The following is an 18,847-nucleotide window of genomic DNA, read 5'->3' on the forward strand; positions in this document are numbered from 1 at the left end:
CACATCTCACAGAAAAAAAATCAAATTAGGTACTTAGGCTTCATCCAGTTTATTGTGGCAAGACATGTTGTTAGCAAAGATGATTTTGGGCTGTATAAAATTATGAAATGAAGTAATAGAATTATAATGATTCAAAATTACAGATTGATAGAATTTATTTGCATGAAGTACAGTTAGCTTTCCTGGGATCAATTGTGAGCAGCTTGAAAAAGAGCTTCATTATAGACAACTGCATCACCTGCAAAAGTCTGACAGTATTGTTAAAATTGTCATCAAGGTCATTAATATACAGTGTGGGGTACACGTGAAGTTACTTTACATCTGACAATGGCTCTCCATCCAAGATAACATGCTGCATCCTCCCTCACCATCCAAGATAACATGCTGTGTAGTCCCTACCACAGATTCCCCTATCCAATCACAAATTTCACTTGACATACCATACCATATCATACTTAAGACATAAGCGTAGTTGTGATACTGAGTCGAATGCTTTTGTTAATTGGGAAATACTGCCTGTACCTGTCTGACTCGATCCGAAGCTTCCAAGTGAAAAGCGAGTTGGGTTTCACGTAATCGATGTTGTCAGAATCCGAACTGGTTCGTATGGATGAGGTCATTCCGTTTGAGATACCTCGTTATGTTTGAGCTCAGAATTAAGATTCCTGAACAAATTGCTGTCAAAGATATTGGACAGTAGTTTCGTGTAACACTTCTACTAGTCTTATTGTTGACAAGTCTGTCTATGGTTTCTGCCAACTGCCGGGCACTGTTTTTTGTTTCAGGGATCTACAATGGATTATAGTTATAGGAGTAGCTAACTCAGCCAAAAATTCCGCATATAATCTAATGGTGATTCTATTGGGCCCTGAAGCTTTGTTCAGTTTTTTCTCACATTTTCAGTGGTGTGAGGAATAAACTGGGGCAAGTCTCCTTGGTTTTTCCTTTGTAAAGGAATGTTTGAAAATTGAATTAAGCATTTCAGCTTTTGCTTTGCTACTCAGTTTCAGTCCCTGTCACATTTGACAGTAACTGGACACTATAACTTTTTGGTTGCTAACAGCCTTTACATACAACCAGAATTTCTTTGGGTTTTGAAAAGGTCATTTCACAATATTCTGTGCCAAAACAGTCACCAATTTGATGTAAATTTTAGATGTGCTTGTTCCACGATTTCATCAGTCTAAATACTGAGTCTGCCACCTGTCTTAATGTGCACTTTTTTACCACTGTTATTGAACTCTAACTTTTCCTTCACTCATTACTAGAAACACAAGATCTCGGAATTTGAGCTGCTGTAGAACCTTGTGCACATGCATTGAAAATTTGTGGGAGCAACAATTTTATTAAAATTTTCTTTTTCCTTGTGTAGAATAGCCAACATTTAAATGTAAGGAAATGGCTGTTACGTTTTGAATGGACCTAAAGGATGAGTTTTGAGACTGCCAGAAATGAACCAGTATTTGATAGGAAAATGTGGTTCTGCATAGATGAAAGTTCATTCCATGTGCCAGAAAAGCTACAGCCAGTTTTGTGGAACACAAAACATACCCTTCTTACTCATTAATTTGCTGAATATTACTAGAGTCTTTCGGAAGAATATGGTGAAAGGATGAGAAAAGATGTGGATTCCAAACAATACTGTGCCACTACATTGTGATAACACAGGCTAAATATTTCATAATATAATTACAGAAAACTTGTGACACTGAAAAAAAAAAGCAGCTGCTTCTCATGTATTAAATAATTATTGTGGATGCACTGCTATATTTATATCTACATGATCAACATTTATCGCCCAAAAAGTTATTTCATGTTCTTTTGCATTGAGCATTGCAGCTAAAAGAAATCTTCAGTCCTTGAAATTGGGTAATTTGTAGGAGCAGCTAATAAGGTACGTTTTCAGTTTTCTACAGAAATCCTAAGGTCTGTGTTCAGTTTGTCAGATGGGAGCTTGGTAAACACCGTTGCACTAGAAAATGGAACACAATGATGAATCATAGACTAGACCTGGAAATTATTTTTGTCTTGTGTTGTAGTTGTAGTTGTTCAAATCATAGTACCAATGAAACAGATTATTATTATTAGTACTAATTAACAATATTGTCACTTAGAGAAAGGTGTAAGTAGATGAATGATGAACACTAACTTCACTTAACGGATATTTATTCAACACTTGCACATATAAGAGCGCGGAGTGAACTGCCTCCGGCCAGAACACATACGGTATGTATACAGCTACAGAACATTCCAGTAAAATGATTCTTGCCATTTGCGGATACTCCTAGAATGTACTTGAACCGAATATAGAAATTCAAATCGTACAGTCCAGGTGAGTTTTGAACTTGCGACCCTCGATGCAACAGTTAAGTATCATATGCACTACATCACATTTGCTACTTAGTTTCTTCTGTGGCATTGCTCCCTCCTTAAGAAAATAGCATCTTGGTGTTACATCCTCATAGTCCGGGAATGAGTCATCGGTACTGCATACTCCAACTCCTGCTGACTTATGTTCGCCCTGGTGGTGATCTTCTTAGAACTTCCCTTGCCGCTACATTCTTCGGTACCTTTCTGCTTGTTGCCTGTCGTTGGAGCTTCGAATGTACCCTGGGTTAGAGGATCCTTATAGGGCTTCATTCGAAGGACATGGACTGTATCTCTGATCTTTCGTCGTCTTGCGTCAAGGTCGAAATCTTCAACTTCATAAGTGACATCAGACATGTTTTACAACCTTATAAGGTCCAAAGCAGCGTCTGAGGAGCTTCCGAACAGGAGTGAAGATCCAGACAAGGTCACCGTGCTGGTAGACAACAGGGCAGTGGCTTGTGTCATACCCTCGGCGATCATTTTCTTGAGCCTGCAACATGCGGAGTCGAGCTAACTGCTGAGTGTTTCCTCAGCTCTGGTTAAGACCTGGCTGATGTAGTAGTCATCCACGTCATCAGAATGTAACAAAAACAGTGTGCGTCGCCTCACGCCCATGCACCAGGATAAATAGCGTAAATCCTGTGGTGTCTTGTTTAGCGGTGTTGTAGACTAACGTCGCGAAAGGTAGCACCTCATCCCAGTTGCTCTGCTCAACATTGACGAACATTGATAGCATGTCGGCCAAGGTCTTATTAAGGCGTTCAGTAAGCCTGCTAGTTTGCAGATGGTATGCAGTCATCATGTGATGAGTAACATTGTACCGACGGTTTATCTCTTTCACAAGATTTGATTGAAAAACTTTCCCTCGATCCATAATTAACCACCTTGGGGCACAGTGTTTTAATACAGTGTCTTCTACGATGAATTTGGCTACCTCTAATGCTTCAGCTGTTTTCACAGCTTTTGTAATGGTTTATTGTTTGCACTGATTATCTGACATGCCATCTATTGCCACTAGCAGACGTTGGAAATCATCCGAGAAGGTCAATCACAACATGCCCGAAAGGCGTTTCGGCTGGTGGAATTGATAAGAGTCGGCCAGGTGGTTTCTGAGGAACTACCTTTCTCCTCTGGCAATCTCGACAGTGCGACACATCGTGACACACTCTTAAATAAACCTGGCCAGAAAAATCTCTTGCAGATCTTATCATATGTTTTAATAGATCCTAAATGTCTGGCCTCAGGTGTGTCATAGAATTTCTGTAGAACGTCTAAGCGCATGTGTTTAGGAATCATGGTAGCCACCTCTTTCCAAACGGATCAAAGTTTTTCTTGCAAAGTAATCCATTAACTACCTTAAATTGTCCTTTCACATCCTCTGACCGATTTAAGGCAAGCATAATTTGAGATCCTGGCATCCTCCTGCTCAGCAGAGAGATCCTTGAGTGCAGCAAGATAGTCACATCTTCATCAAAGTCTTGGTCTTGCACAGGGTTTCTTGAGAGACAGTTGAAACCTTGATGTTTTCTTCCACTTTTGTACACTATAGTAATGTCATACTCTTGAGGATGTAGCGCCCACCTGGCGAGTCATCGTGTTGGATCCTTAAGACCTGTCAACCAACAAAGTGAATGATGGTCTGTAACAACTGTGAATGGCCTTCCATAGAGAGACTGTCGAAATTTGCACATGGCCCAGATCACAGCAAGACCTTCTCTTTCTGTAGTTGAGCAGTTTCTCTCGGCTTTTGTAAGTGTCCTAGAAGCATAAGTGTCCTAGAAGCATAAGTGTCCTAGAAGCATAAGTGTCCTAGAAGCATAAGTGTCCTAGAAGCATAAGTGTCCTAGAAGCATAAGTGTCCTAGAAGCATAGGCTCTAACCTTCTCTTTTCCATCCGAAATTTAAACCAGAACATCACCGAGCACACACCCACTGGCATCTGTGTGTAGTTCTGTAGGTGCTCTCTCGTAATACAGACCAAGTACAGGGTCAATCGTCGGAGCTTTTCGCAACACATCAAAAGTGTCTTGTTGAGCACCACCCCCAGATAAATTTAGCATTGGCTTTTAACAACTCTTCAAATGGCCTGGCTTTGATGCAAAAGTCTTTGATAAAATGACGGTAATAAGAACACAATCCGAGGAAGCTTCTCACATCTCCAATACTTTTAGGAATAGGAAATTCCATTATAGCTCTCAACTTTTCTGGGTCTGGCTGCACACCTTTGTTTGACACAAGGTGAACAAATATTTTGATTTCTTTTGCTCCAAAGAGACACTTTCTTGGATTAAGTTTCAGCCCACCTTGTTGGAGACACTTAATAACAGCCCTCAGTCTTTTTACGTGTTCATCAAATGTCTCTGAGAACACTATAATGTCATCTAAATAAGACATATCATCCACTTCAGGTGACTTAGAAGATTATCCATCATTCGTTCAGAAGTTGCTGGTGCATTACACAAACCAAACAGCATTACCTTAAACTCATACATGCCCTCACAGGTGATGAATGCAGTTCTCACAATCAGCCTCATCTACTTCGATTTGCCAGTGTCCCGAGTACATGTCCATGGTTGAGATAAATTTAGCCCCTTCAGGCAATGTAGTGTATCATCAATTCGTGGAAGAGGGTAAACGTACTTTTTAGTTATCTTATTAAGCTTCCTGTAATCAACACAAAAGCGCCAACTGCCATCCTTCTTCCTGATTAGAACCACTGGTGACGACCATGAGCTCTGCGAAGGCTGAATGATGACATTCTTCATCATTTTCTCTACCTAGTCGCAAATTATTAGACATTCCGTTGCTGACACACGGTATGCGCTCTGGCTTATTGGTTGATGGTCTCCAGTGCTAATCCGGTGCTTCACTGTCAGTTTGTGTAATTTGCTCTTCATCTGTGGATTGAAGCATTCAGAGAGTTCTTGAAGAATGGCAAGTAGCTTCTTCTGTTGTTATTCTGGTGATAGTCAAGCTAGAAGATCTCGTGTTTTAGTGGTAGTACTAATTTCTCCCACAGACCTGGCATGGGAGGTTTCTATGATGCTCAGCTGTTCTGCAATTTATGGCTCATGCACGCACATGTGCCTTGGAAGGATCTGTGGTTATCAGCGACAGTTGCCTATCCACATTTAACCGAATCCATTCTTAAATGAGACGACAGAGGCTGGGATGACCAAGTTATTCTTCAGTCGTAGGCTTTTCTTACATTCCACTAAAAGATCCATGGGTTGATGCATGGCATGACATGACACATGACAGCTACTTATGTAGTGCTGACTGCAGGAATGATCACTTCGTCCAGCACACAGTCTCCACACACTCAGATGTGCATCTTCCTGTCCACAGTATCTCATCTCGTCTAGCATAATCTTCATGCGACCACAATCTATAATTTCTTTGAGAAGCTTTCAAGAAGTCCTATCCGAGAATGACATCATGACTACTCTTGTAAGATGATAAATTCTAAGGGCTATGTATGGCCACTTATACCCACACAAGTGACACGTCTTCCTGTAGGTTTAACATATTTCCCATTAGCCACCTTCAGCAGAGATGTTTTGTTCTTGACGAATACGGTTTTCTGCAACTGGCAACGGTACTTCTCCAAAATGACTTAATATGATGCTGCATAGCCCACAAGAGCTTGGGCTGGTTGGCCATCCATGATGACATCGACCTAGTTTCCTATCATTTTTGTAGTGATCGATGGCGGAGGATTTTTCTCTTCAGTGGTCTCACCTCTGAGGAAGACCGCACCCTTTAGTTTTCCAGGTTGTTGTGGCTAGGTGATTAGCTGGAGCTTCTAAACGGCGATGGATACCTTGATTGGCGTGTTGGGGAGTGTCCTCTCCAGCGGCTAGCTTGCGGCGATGGTGACCTATGTTGTCCTGCACCCACATCTTCTTGTTCATCTTTATCATCCCGGAGTTGGAGTCGGCTAAGATCAGTCTGCTGTCTACTGGCGTGGGTGTCGTCAAATATCCGCTGCCTTTCTCAACAATAGTGCACCACATGTCCTGGTCAGGCGCAGTGGAAACATACGGGTTTGTTATCCTAGGTCCTCCAGACACCAGTCTTCCTTGGTGTCCAAACAGGTTCCTCATGCGGCATTGTAGTAAGGTAACTTTGTCGGTGTCTTGACTTTTTTTAATCATTTTAAAGTGAAATGAAGGACGAGGGATTGGGTTCAATGTCTGTTCCACTTCCTCCCTTATGGCCTATTAAAGCGTCTTGGTTTTTCTGTTCGCCGTGCAATCCAAGTGACTTCTGAACTTCCTCTCTCACTATCTGATGAAGAACACTTGTGAAATCAGTTTCTTCCTCCATCACAGACATCGATAAGACGTTCGGAAGCCGTTCAAACTTCTTGCGTTAAATTCTTTTTTGATGCATTGTCTCGATATACTGGCACCATTTTATGAAGTCATCTGCTGTCGAAACCTCCTTCAGGAGTAGGGCTTGACATACATCCTCAGCAACACCCTTCATGAGATGTGCAACCTTATCTTCCTCCTTCATTCAAGGATCTTCTATTTAACACAGCTCCAAGACGTCTTGAATGTAGGATGCTGTCATTTCTCGTGGACACGGTGCACTGCACTTTAATTTATCTTCAGCCTTGCACTTCTGTCGTGTGTTGCAGAAATACGTGCGCAGTTCCGCCTGGAATACTTCCCAGCTTGTGAACTTCTCTTCATTGTTCTCATACCATTGCTTGGCAGTGCCCTCCAAGTAGAAAAATACGTTAGCCAAACACACGGTGTCATCCCATTTGTTAAATTTATCTATAAGCTCATATACCTTCAGCCACTTGTTTGGATCTTGGCCATCGTCACCAGAGGACCCAGAAGGATGTCTCATGTAGTGGCACACATTGCTGTCATTGTGACATCCTCTTCTTCTTCTGTCTCTGATAGATTGCGATTGTTGAATATGGCTCAAACTCTGGTTTCTAGCCACGTAAACGAGGCTCTGTCGTGGCCTGATGGGAGCCAGTGTTGTCAATAATGTGTGGTATTACAAGTTCCAATACCCAGTGCCTCCACAAGAATAATCTCACATAGGGGAAGGTGTAAGTAGATGAATGACGAACACTAACTTCACTTATCGAAGGTTCATTCAGCACTTGCATGTGTAAGAGTGCGGAGCAAACTTGCTTCTGGCCAGAACACATACAATATATATACACCTACAGAACATTCCAGTACAATGATTCTTGCCATTTGTGGATACTTCTAGAATGTACTCAAACCGAATATAGAAATTAAAATTGTATAGGTCAGGTGAGTTTTATACTCAGGACCCTCAATGCAACAGTTAAGTATCATATCCACTTCACCCCATTTGCTACTCAGCTTCTGCTGTGAGAATATGAAGTAAAGGTACTATGAAATGAGTGTTAACATTTCAAAGACCTTTTAAGTGGCCATTGCCACTTGCTCGTATTCTTTTTGTTGACTAATGCTTACATTACTTTAGCTGCACTTTCCCAGAAGAAAAAGCTTTAGGGCAGCAGGGAGTGGTTGGGTAGTATGTGAAATAAGTCAACACTATTTCCTTAGTCACCACAATGGAAGGTAACGTAAAGTTCGAGACATGCCAGAATCAGCTGCTTTTTGTAGATTATCATGTCACATCCCAGAATTTTACAAATAGTGTTCATTTGGAGAACAGAATTACATATGAGGGAGACGGGTTCATAGCAGATAGTGCCCTACAATTTTGTGGTATTTGGTATGCTCTTAGTTTCCTGGATGATGCTAAAGAATATGCACTTCAGATTGCTGTCAGCAATGGTTCGGTTCAGGTTTGGTGAATCCGTGGTTCACTAGGTGCAGGATGCTTATCGCCACCACTTATAGATGGGCATCAGTAAACATTACTGGCTGTGAGGGTGAAATACCATCACACCAGGTATGTGGGTCTCAAAGATCGGAAAACTTGACCCTTGAAGTGTGCAAACGGAATGGTTTATCTATTGAAACAAATGAAGCAGTTAATAGCTAGCAGTCTTTGGTGTATGTGCTTTACTTCAGTTCTCTTAGGCTTACCCAGGCTTGTAAGATTGTGCGTGGATGTGCTGTAAAATACTCAGCTTTTCATGGGGACAACCTCCTGGTGCTTAATTTACAAACAGTGTTCTGATTGGGATAGATTTGTCATTGATTGAAACTGAAATGCACAAAAGCTCCTTACAAGATTTCATTTACTGATGGGAGCAGTATATCTCCCATTGTATGGAATGTGTTGATAGTTATAAAATGTGAAGGAGGCACCATACTTTGAGAAACTATCAAATATTTATGAGAGAACATATTTGTAGGCTTTGATTGGTCCATTGTAATCAGTTGAGAGACTAAGTGGTACCTGTACAGTCTTCTAAACTGCAAAAATTCATACTGTTACTAATTTAATCGATAGTAAAGAGCCTGAAGAGTACCGAATTGTTCAAACTATACTCGACAGTTTCAATATAGATTCAGTGACCCTGCAGAAAGAATGCAAACTTTAAATGAAAAGAAAAGATGTAATGGAAAAAAAAATCATGACATGATGGAAGAAACTGTCACTTTTATTTCAGCTTTCAATTTACAAGGTGTTTGAAAAAGATTCATGCAATTTCACAAGACCTTCTTCGTCATGAATGAGAGTACAAACTTAAGGTAAATTTTGACACACACAGGAGTACAAAGTTTTTGTGCTCAAAAGAACCATTCTATTTTACAAGGGTGTATCTGGTGCATACATGACCTTGGAGTACTTTGTACAATTATATTTAGGACCAAAGTTTTAAGGTACCATCCACAAATGTTCAATGTACCCTGGGGTCTTTCATAAGCCCACTCATATAAACCATCACATACTGTGAGATAAATGACCTTAGAGGTCACTGATGCAATGGAAGCTTTGTATGCCCCTTAACAATTGCTTTCTGCATGCATAGTGAACGATGTTTCACCACTAAGCTGGGCTACAGCTTCTGGTGTAAAGCTCTGCTGTAGCCTCACGACAGCCAACGTGTAGGAAGTGTCGTGCCATACTCAAAAAATGCTGCATAGTAACTGAATGGCACCTGTTGAAATGGAGAGTGCAGAAACATCTTTTATTGTTGGGTATTGCCATCTCAACACAATGCTCAGTGGGTAATGGAGTGAATTAGCTGCTACATGGAGGCCTCTACCAGCAATTGCGTCAACAATCAGTTTACAAGAGGCACTAAGGTGAATACTTCGTTTTGGTATGTGTTAAAATTTACTCAAAGTTCATGTAGATGATAGTCATGTGAAATTGGATGAATCTTTTTGAAGAAAACTTTACTTAGTCAAATAACATATGCCTTAAAGTCTATGCAGTGTTTCAGATGTCAGAAATAATGCCACATTATCTTTCTATCTAAATATCCTGAAGACTGTGGAATGTGTAGCAGAACAACCCAGAAACTTGACTGCCCAACTGTAATGTGTTAATGCATCTGTAATTATACACTTCTGATAGTGCTCAGACCTCACTGAAGAGAGGGAAATTTGAGAAGTTTAAAAAAATTCTTGCTGACTGCTGAAGCCAACATGTTATCAAGGCAGTGCAGCCTGTTCCCGTAGTGTGTCTACTCTTGCAAAATCAGCCATGAAAACCATTACTTCAACACAAAGAAATGCCTAATACTGTGAATATCGTGTGTAATGCTTGAAGCATGTCACTCAGTGCCTACCCAATATAGCCCCTGCCTGCTAATGCTTCTGTTACATTAACTAATGATACACCATGTATCTGATTTTCTGAAAGGGGGAGGAAACATTTTTCTTTGTGTAGCTATGGACATGGAATTTTCATAGCCAGTAGCTAGGCACACTATAACTTACATCCGTTCACAATGTGTCACAATGCACTGACATGGACAGAAACATTTTGTTTCTTGTCCCACATGATTGACAGCCCCTATAGCTGTGGGTAGATGATACAAACAGTGACAGCTTTGGTGTATAGTTGATGACTTCGAGGGAAAAACTGGGAGACATTAAGGTGGAAGGTCAAGAAAGAGACCCATCAAGCTGTAGAGACTTTGCGTAGGAATATATATACGGCTATTAAGTAAGGTGTAGAATGTGTGTTTCTGTCTCTCAGCTGACAGGATCCACTCATTCATCAAGACAAATGGGGAGGAATATAAAATAGTGCAATGGAGGAACTGAGTCTTGAGAACGAAACGTATTAAGTATAAATGTTTCTCCATTCCATTTCCAGCCTGTTTCAGCTACAGTATCCCAATTTTCAAATAAAACAGCATGTCTCTGTTGCTGGTATTTATTTTTAAAATTGACACATTTCACGCTAGTGATGCATCTTTAGGAACTGTGCAAATTAACAATAATAATCACATTCCCTAAAGTTGTGAGCATGAGCCTATCTGACTGCTGATAAGTAACTATTGATTTAACTAAATTATTAGAACATCTTGCTTTAGACAGCGAAAAACCCACCAGTCAAAAAGTAAACATTGAATGGAGTGTAACCACAATCTGCAGTTGTGAAATATAAAACCAGAAGTCTGAAAAGCTAAATAAATTTTTATAAAGACTCTTTCCAAAATAGATAACTGCTAAATGGTCTTCCCATATCTCTGGGCATGAAAAACCTAACTGGGAACTATAATAATTCCCAGTTAGGTTCTTTGTGCCCATAGATACAGAAAGTCCATTCTAGTAGTTCCCTGTTTCATAAGGAATTTTTAAAACATTTGTTTAGCTTTTCAAGCTTCCAGTTTTATGTTTGATTGTGGTTATGCTCCATCTCGTGTTCACTTTTTGACTAATGTGGTTTACGCTGTCTAAGACATGTTCTTTTTATAAGTTACTTAAGTCAATAGTTAGCAGGTGTTGGAGAGGCTCATGGTCACAACTATATGTAATACATGCCAGTTTTAAAATAAATACCTGCAACAAAGACTGCCTTTTTGCCTTTTTATTTGATGATTACTTAGATATCCATGACTTAAATTTCTTGTGGAAGATTGATTGATGTGTGTCAAAATTCATAAGTAGTACAGAACAAAAGATATAAATAGGGGTAGCAGGTGATTGTACAAACAGGCTGTCAGAGAGAATGGCTCTTCAGCCATAAGAATGCAGCCAATTGGATTTGCTACTAGGAACAAATAGATTGGAAATACTTCCAAACACACGGTGAGTATTGCTTTAGGTGTGATACTTTAAACATTGAAGGAAATACTCCTTTGTTATATGAATGCTAAAATGAGTTTGGATGCTAACATTCTTAAAGGAGCAATGGATCATTTTGCTCAGCATTGGCATTAGACATTACTCCACACCCGACTGAGCACGCAAAAGCCGGCACTTGTTTCCATTGCCTTCTTTTTTAATGTTAGTGATGTTATTGTCTTCTGTCCAAAGATTGGTTTGATGCAGCTCTCCATGCTAGTCTAAACCTGGTGAGCCCCCTTCATCTCTTTGTAACTGCTGTAACCTATACTTGCTTGAAACTTCTTACTGTAGTCATCCCTTGGTGTCCTCTTACAATTTTTACTCCCCCCCCCCCTCATACACACACCTCCCCCGCCATTACTTAACTGACTATTTCTTGATGTTTTACAATGTGTTCTATCAACTGACACCTCCTTTTAGTCAGGCTGTGCCACAAATTTTGTTTTTTCTCCAATTTTCATCATTAGTTACCAGATCTACACATGTAATCTTCACTATTCTTCTGTAGCACCACGTTTAAAAAGCTTCTATTCTGCTCGTGTCTGAATTGCTTATTGTCCACATTTCACTCCCGTACAAGACTACACTCTAGACAAATACCTTCAGAAAAGACTTCCTAATACTTAAATTTATATTAGTTGTTAACAGATATCTTTTTCAGAAAAGCTTTTCTTGCAATAGCCAGAATGCATTTTATATCCTTTCTACTTCACATTAACTTCATGACTCATGGGAATTATGCTGTCTTGGTGGGGACCAGCTAAGGTGAGCTGTTCTAATAATTTACTGAAGTCAGTAGTTACTTATCAGGAGTGAGATAGGCTTAAGGTCCCAACTTTATGGAATGCACATATTATTGTTAATTTACAGAAACACTAAAGATGTGTCCTTAGTGTGAAATGCATCAATTTTAAAATAAATATGTGCAACAGAGACATTCCTTTTCATTTAAAAATTGGGTCTCTGTTGCTGAACAGGCCAGAGATAGAATGGAGAAACGGTTATACTTAACATGTTGAGTTATGTTGATGACCAGGTAGCAAATCTCATACACTTTCAGTATCACATTTCCTAATCTAGTTCCATCACCACCACTTAATTTAATTGGACTAAATTTCGTTATCATGTTAACAGAATCTTTTGTTGGTCCTTGGTAGAATAACATTATAATAAATGAAAAGCACCAGTTTACTTTTGTTCTACAATATTACTTTTATTGTGTAAACAGTTTTCAGCTCACAAGGCCATCTTCAGACATTGACTGAGTATTATCACCAAAGAAGTTACAATGTTTGCAAACAACATTGGAAGAGAAGTAACAGGTCTAGACGGTAGCAGAAACATACAGTAAGTAACATCTTTGATAGTGTGATAGTAATTCAATGAAAAAGTAAAAATTGAACAGTAAATAAATAAAAATGGAGTAGACAGGAAAAACTTTAACACAAAATAGAATCAGCATGCCTACATAATAGTTTCTTAATAAACAAAACAAATGAAATAAAATTAGTACTTGACAAGGCTACATCAGGAGGTATAAAACATGGAGAGTGATACACAAACCAATTAAATTAAAAGAAACAATTATAAATGTAACTACAGAATACATAAGGAAATAAGCAATATCAATACAATAAACATAAATAAAAAAATGGAGGCATTTGAGGGAAAATAACAGTAAATACAATCTTTGAGAGTGTGGTGGTACTGCATTTTAACATTATATTCAAAACTGTGGCTATGTAACAGTTTGCATTAAATAAATCAACCAAGTAAAATATAAACAATATTTGATGAGACAACTACAAGAGGTGTCAAACATAAACAGTAATACAAATACCAGTTACAAGAAAGCCTTAATAATTGAAATGACAGTAATACAAGTACCAGTTACAAGAAAGCCGTAATAATTGAAACTACAGTCTATATGGAATACATAGACAACTTCAATAAAACAAAAGAACTTAATGAATACAGGAAAATGGGAATACATAGGAACAGACAGTGTTGGAAGTAATGAACAACAGAGACGGTTATATGAAATTTAGGAGAGGGGTAGTGTTGAGCTGTGTCTAATCATTTAGGATTAGATCTGGACTGTGAGCAAGATGTTTGTTAATTTCCAGGGCTTCCAGCAGGTTGAGTCTATGGCCTTTGTTTGCTAATTGAAGCCTTGTCAACTACTAATTTTATTTCAATATAATAGAAGGAAACATTCCACGTGGGAAAAATTATATATAAAATCGAAGATGAGGTGACTTACCGAACGAAAGCGCTGGCAGGTCGATAGACACACAAACAAACACAAACATACACACAAAATTCAAGCTTTCGCAACAAACTGTTGCCTCATCAGGAAAGAGGGAAGGAGAGGGGAAGACGATGGGTTTTAAGGGAGAGGGTAAGGAGTCATTCCAATCCCGGGAGCGGAAAGACTTACCTTAGGGGGAAAAAAGGACAGGTATACACTCGCACACACGCACATATCCATCCACACGTACAGACACAAGCCGACATATTTAAAGACCTGTTTCCTGATGAGGCAACAGTTTGTTGCGAAAGCTTGAATTTTGTGTGTATGTTTGTGTTTGTTTGTGTGTCTATCGACCTGCCAGCACTAATTTTATTTCATTTTATTAGTTTGTTTATTAATAGAAACTATTATGTAGGCATGCTGTTCCTATTTTGTGATAAAGTTTTTCCTGTCTACTCCATTTTTATTTATTTACTGTTCAATTTTTTCCTTTTTTATTGAATTACAAGCAATGCAACTTGCTGTATGTTTCTGCTTCAGTCTAGATGTGTTACTTCTCTTCCAATGTTGTTTGCAAACATTGTAACTTCTTTGGTGATAATACTCAGTAAATGTCTGAAGATGGTATTGTAAGCCAAAAACCGGTTAACACAATAAAAGTAATATTTTAGAACAAAATCATACTGCTAAATTTCATTATCCTAATTTTACTTTTGTTGTCCAATTTCTAACCTTTTTTCAAGATGCTATTCATTCCATCTAGTTGCCCTTGCAAGTTCTTTGTTGTTTCTGATAAAATTAGTGTCATCTGTAAACCTCAATGTTCTTATTTCTTCTCCCTGGGCTTTAATTCCTTATCCAAATTCATCCTGAGTTTCCTTTACTACTTTCTCAATGTACTAACTGAATAACATCAAGGATACTCAACAACGCTGTCTCCCTTTCACCTTGATCATTGCAACCTTTTCATGTCCTTGACTCTTATAACTGCAATTTGATTTCTGTACAAGTTGTGAATAACCTTTTGTTTTGTATTTTGTCCATGTACCTTCAAAATTTGGCAGAACATAGTTCAGGCACCGTTGTCTAGAACTTTCCCTAAATCTTCAAATACTATAAACATATATTTGCCTTTCTTTAACCTGTCTGCTAAGATAAGTGGTAGGGTCAGTACTGCTTCATATATCTCTGTCTTTCTCTGGAACGCAAACTGATGTTCCCCAAGGTTCATTTCTGTCATTTTTTCCATTCTTCTGCAAATACTTGGTGCCAGTATTCTGCAACCATGGCTTTAAAATTGATGCTTTAGTAATACCCACTTCATTCAGCACCCACCCTCTTTGGAATTGGAATTATTACATTGTTTGTGAAGTCTGAGGGTATTTCACCTGCCTCCTCTATGTTCCACACCAGGTAGAATAATTTTATTATGGTTGGCTCTCCCAAGAACTCAGTGATTCTGAGGGAACATCCTCTGATCAAGGGGCCTTGTTTTGACTTAGGTCTTTCTGTGCCCTGTCAAATACTTCCTCTTCCCTTTCTAAAGTAGTGTCTCAAAGTTCATCTCCCTTGTATAGCCCCCTCTTGTACCTTCCCTTCTTCGCTTCACACTGACCTGCTATCAGAGCTCCTTACATTCATAGAACTGTTTCTCTTTCCTCCAAAGGTCTGTCTAATTTTTCTATATGTGGCATCAATCATTCCCCTACTTACATTTGCTATTACAGCCTTGCATGTATTCTGTAGTCATTACTGCTTAACCATTTTACACTTTGCGTGAATATCATTTTTTATACCTCTGCATTTCATTTTCTGCATGCTTTATTTTTCGCATTTTTATATTTTTTCCTTTCATCAATTTAATTCAATACCCTCTGTGTTATGTAAGGGTTTTTACTAGGCCATGTCATTTTACCTACAGTACTTGCTGCTCTGCCACTTTCACCATTTCACATCTCGAAGTTACCTATTCATCTTTTCTTGTATCCCTTTTTCTTTTTCAGGCAATTGTTGCCTCGTGTTCCCTCTCAAACTATCAACAACTTCTGGTTCTTCCAATTTATCCAAATACCATCTCTTTTATTTCCTACTTTTTCACAGTTTCTTCAGTCTTAATCTGCAGTTCATAACCAATAAATTATGGGCAGAGTCCACATCCACCTTTGGAAATATCTCATAGTTTAAAATCTAGTTTTGGAATATCTTTCTTATAACTGTATAATAAATGTGACCCTCCCCCATGAACCATGGACCTTGCTGTTGGTGGGGAGGCTTGCCTGCCTCAGTGATACAGATAGCTGTACCACAGGTGCAACCACAACAGAGGGGTATCTGTTGAGAGGCCAGACAAACATGTGGTTCCTGAAGAGGGGCAGCAGCCTTTTCAGTAGTTGCAGGGGCAACAGTCTGGATGATCATCTGATCTGGCCTTGTAACACTAACCAAAACGGCCTTGCTGCGCTGGTACTGCGAACGGCTGAAAGCAAGGGGAAACTACAGCCATAATTTTCCCCGAGGGCATGCAGCTTTACTGTATGGTTAAATGATGATGGCATCCTCCTGGGTAAAATATTCCGGAGGTAAAATAGTCCCCCATTCAGATGTCCAGGTGGGGACTGCTCAAGAGGACGTCGTTATCAGGAGAAAGAAAACCGGCTTTCTACGGATCGGAGTGTGGAATGTCAGATCCCTTAATCGGGCAGGTAAGTTAGAAAATTTAAAAAGGGAAATGAATAGGTTAAAGTCAGATATAGTGGGAATTATTGAAGTTCGGTGGCAGGAGGAACAAGACTTGCACACACCGTCAGGTGGCTTGCGGAGTATGGATGTAGATGTAGATGTAGACTTTTGGTCAGGTGAATACAGGATTAGAAATACAAAATCAAGTAGGGGAGTGCATCAGTAGGTTTAATAATGAATAAAAAAATAGGAGTGCGAGTAAGCTACTACAAACAGCATAGTGAATGCATTATTGTGGCCAAGATAGACACGAAGCCCATGCCTACTACAGTAGTACAAGTTTACATGTACATCTGCATGGATACTCTGCAAATCACATGTAAGTGCATGGCAGAGGGTTCATCGAACCACCTTCACAATTCTCTATTATTCCAATCTCATATAGCGCGCAGAAAGAATGAACAGCTATACCTTTCCGTACGAGCTCTGATTTCCCTTATTTTATCGTGGTGATAGTTCTGCCCTATGTAGGTCGGTGTCAACAAAATATTTTAGCATTTGGAGGAGAAAGTTGGTGATTGGAATTTCTTGAGAAGATTCTATCGCAACGAAAAACGCCTTTCTTTTAATGATTTCCAGCCCAAATCTTGTATCATTTCTGTGACACTCTCTCCCATATTTCATGATAATACAAAACATGCTGCCTTTCTTTGAACTTTTTTGATGTACTCCATCAGTCCTACCAGGTAAGGATCCCACACCGTGCAGCATTATTCTAAAAGAGGACAGACAAGCGTAGTGTAGGCAGTCTCCTTAGCAGGTCTGTTACATTTTCTAAGTGTCCTGCGATTAAAATGCAGTCTTTGGTTAGCCTTTGCCACAACGTTTTCTATGTGTTCTTTCCAATTTAAGTTGTTTGTAATTGTAATACCTAGGTATTTAGTTGAATTTACGACTTTTAGATTAGACTGATTTATCATGTAACCGAAGTTTAAGTTCCTTTCAGTACTGATGTGGATGCCATCACACTTTTCATTATTTAGTGTCAACTGCCACTTTTTGCACCCTTCAGATATTTTTTCTAAATCATTTTGCAGTTTGTTTTCATCTTCTGATGACTTTATTAGTCAATACATGACAGTGTCATCTGCAAACAACCAAAGACGGCTGCTCAGATTGTCTCCCAAATCGTTTATATAGATAAGGAACAGCAAAGGGCCTATAACACTACCTTGTGGAACACCTGAAATCGTTTTTGTTTTACTCGATGACTTTCCATCAATTACTACGAACTGTGACCTCTCTGACAGGAAATCGCAAATCCAGTCACATAACCGAGACGATATTCCATAAGCATACAATTTTACTAGAGCCACTTGTGTGTTACAGTGCCTTCCGGAAATCCAGGAATATGGAATCGATCTGAAATCCCTTGTCAATAGAACTCAGCACTTCATATGAATAAAGAGCTAGTTGTGTTTCACAGGAACGATGTTTTCTAAACCCATGTTGACTGTGTGTCAATAGTGTGGTGTCACCGCCAGACACCACACTTGCTAGGTGGTAGCCTTTAAATCGGCCGCGGTCCATTAGTATACGTCGGACCCGCGTGTCGCCACTGTCAGTGATTGCAGACCAAGCGCCACCACACGGCAGGTATAGAGAGACTTACTAGCACTCGCCCCAGTTGTACAGCCGACTTAGCCAGAGATGGATCACTGACAACTACGCTCTCATTTGCCGAGACGATAGTTAGCATAGCCTTCAGCTATGTCATTTGCTACGACCTAGCAAGGCGCCATAGCATTTGATATTATTTTATATAGTGGTTATAACATGTACCATCAAGAGAGATGTTTTACAATTATGGATTAAAGTTAAGTATTACAGCAACTGCGTCCATTTTTCTAAGTTCTCATTTCCTTGTAATGTTCCAGACCTCACGCCAGCCTGCGTGACCTTAAACGCGTGCCTTTCGGCTTCCTCTCATTGTGACTTGGCTGTCTTGCCAAGTCACAACAAATAGACCGTTTCCTTTGAGGTAATTCATAATGTTCGAACACAATATATGTTCTAAGATCCTGTTGCATATCAACATTAATGATACGGGCCTGTAATTTAGTGGATTACCCCTTCTACATTTCTTGAATACTGGTGTGACCTGTGCAACTTTCCAGTCTTTAGGTAAGGATCTTTTTTCGATCGAACGGTTGTATATGATTGTTAAGTAACGAGCTAATGCATCAGCATACTCCGAAAGGAACCTAATTTGTATACAGTCTGGACCAGAAGACTTGCTTTTATTAAATGATTTGAGATGCTT

The sequence above is a fragment of the Schistocerca serialis genome, chromosome 4 (genome assembly GCF_023864345.2).
Source record: "Schistocerca serialis cubense isolate TAMUIC-IGC-003099 chromosome 4, iqSchSeri2.2, whole genome shotgun sequence".
Classification (NCBI taxonomy): Eukaryota; Metazoa; Arthropoda; class Insecta; order Orthoptera; family Acrididae; genus Schistocerca; species Schistocerca serialis.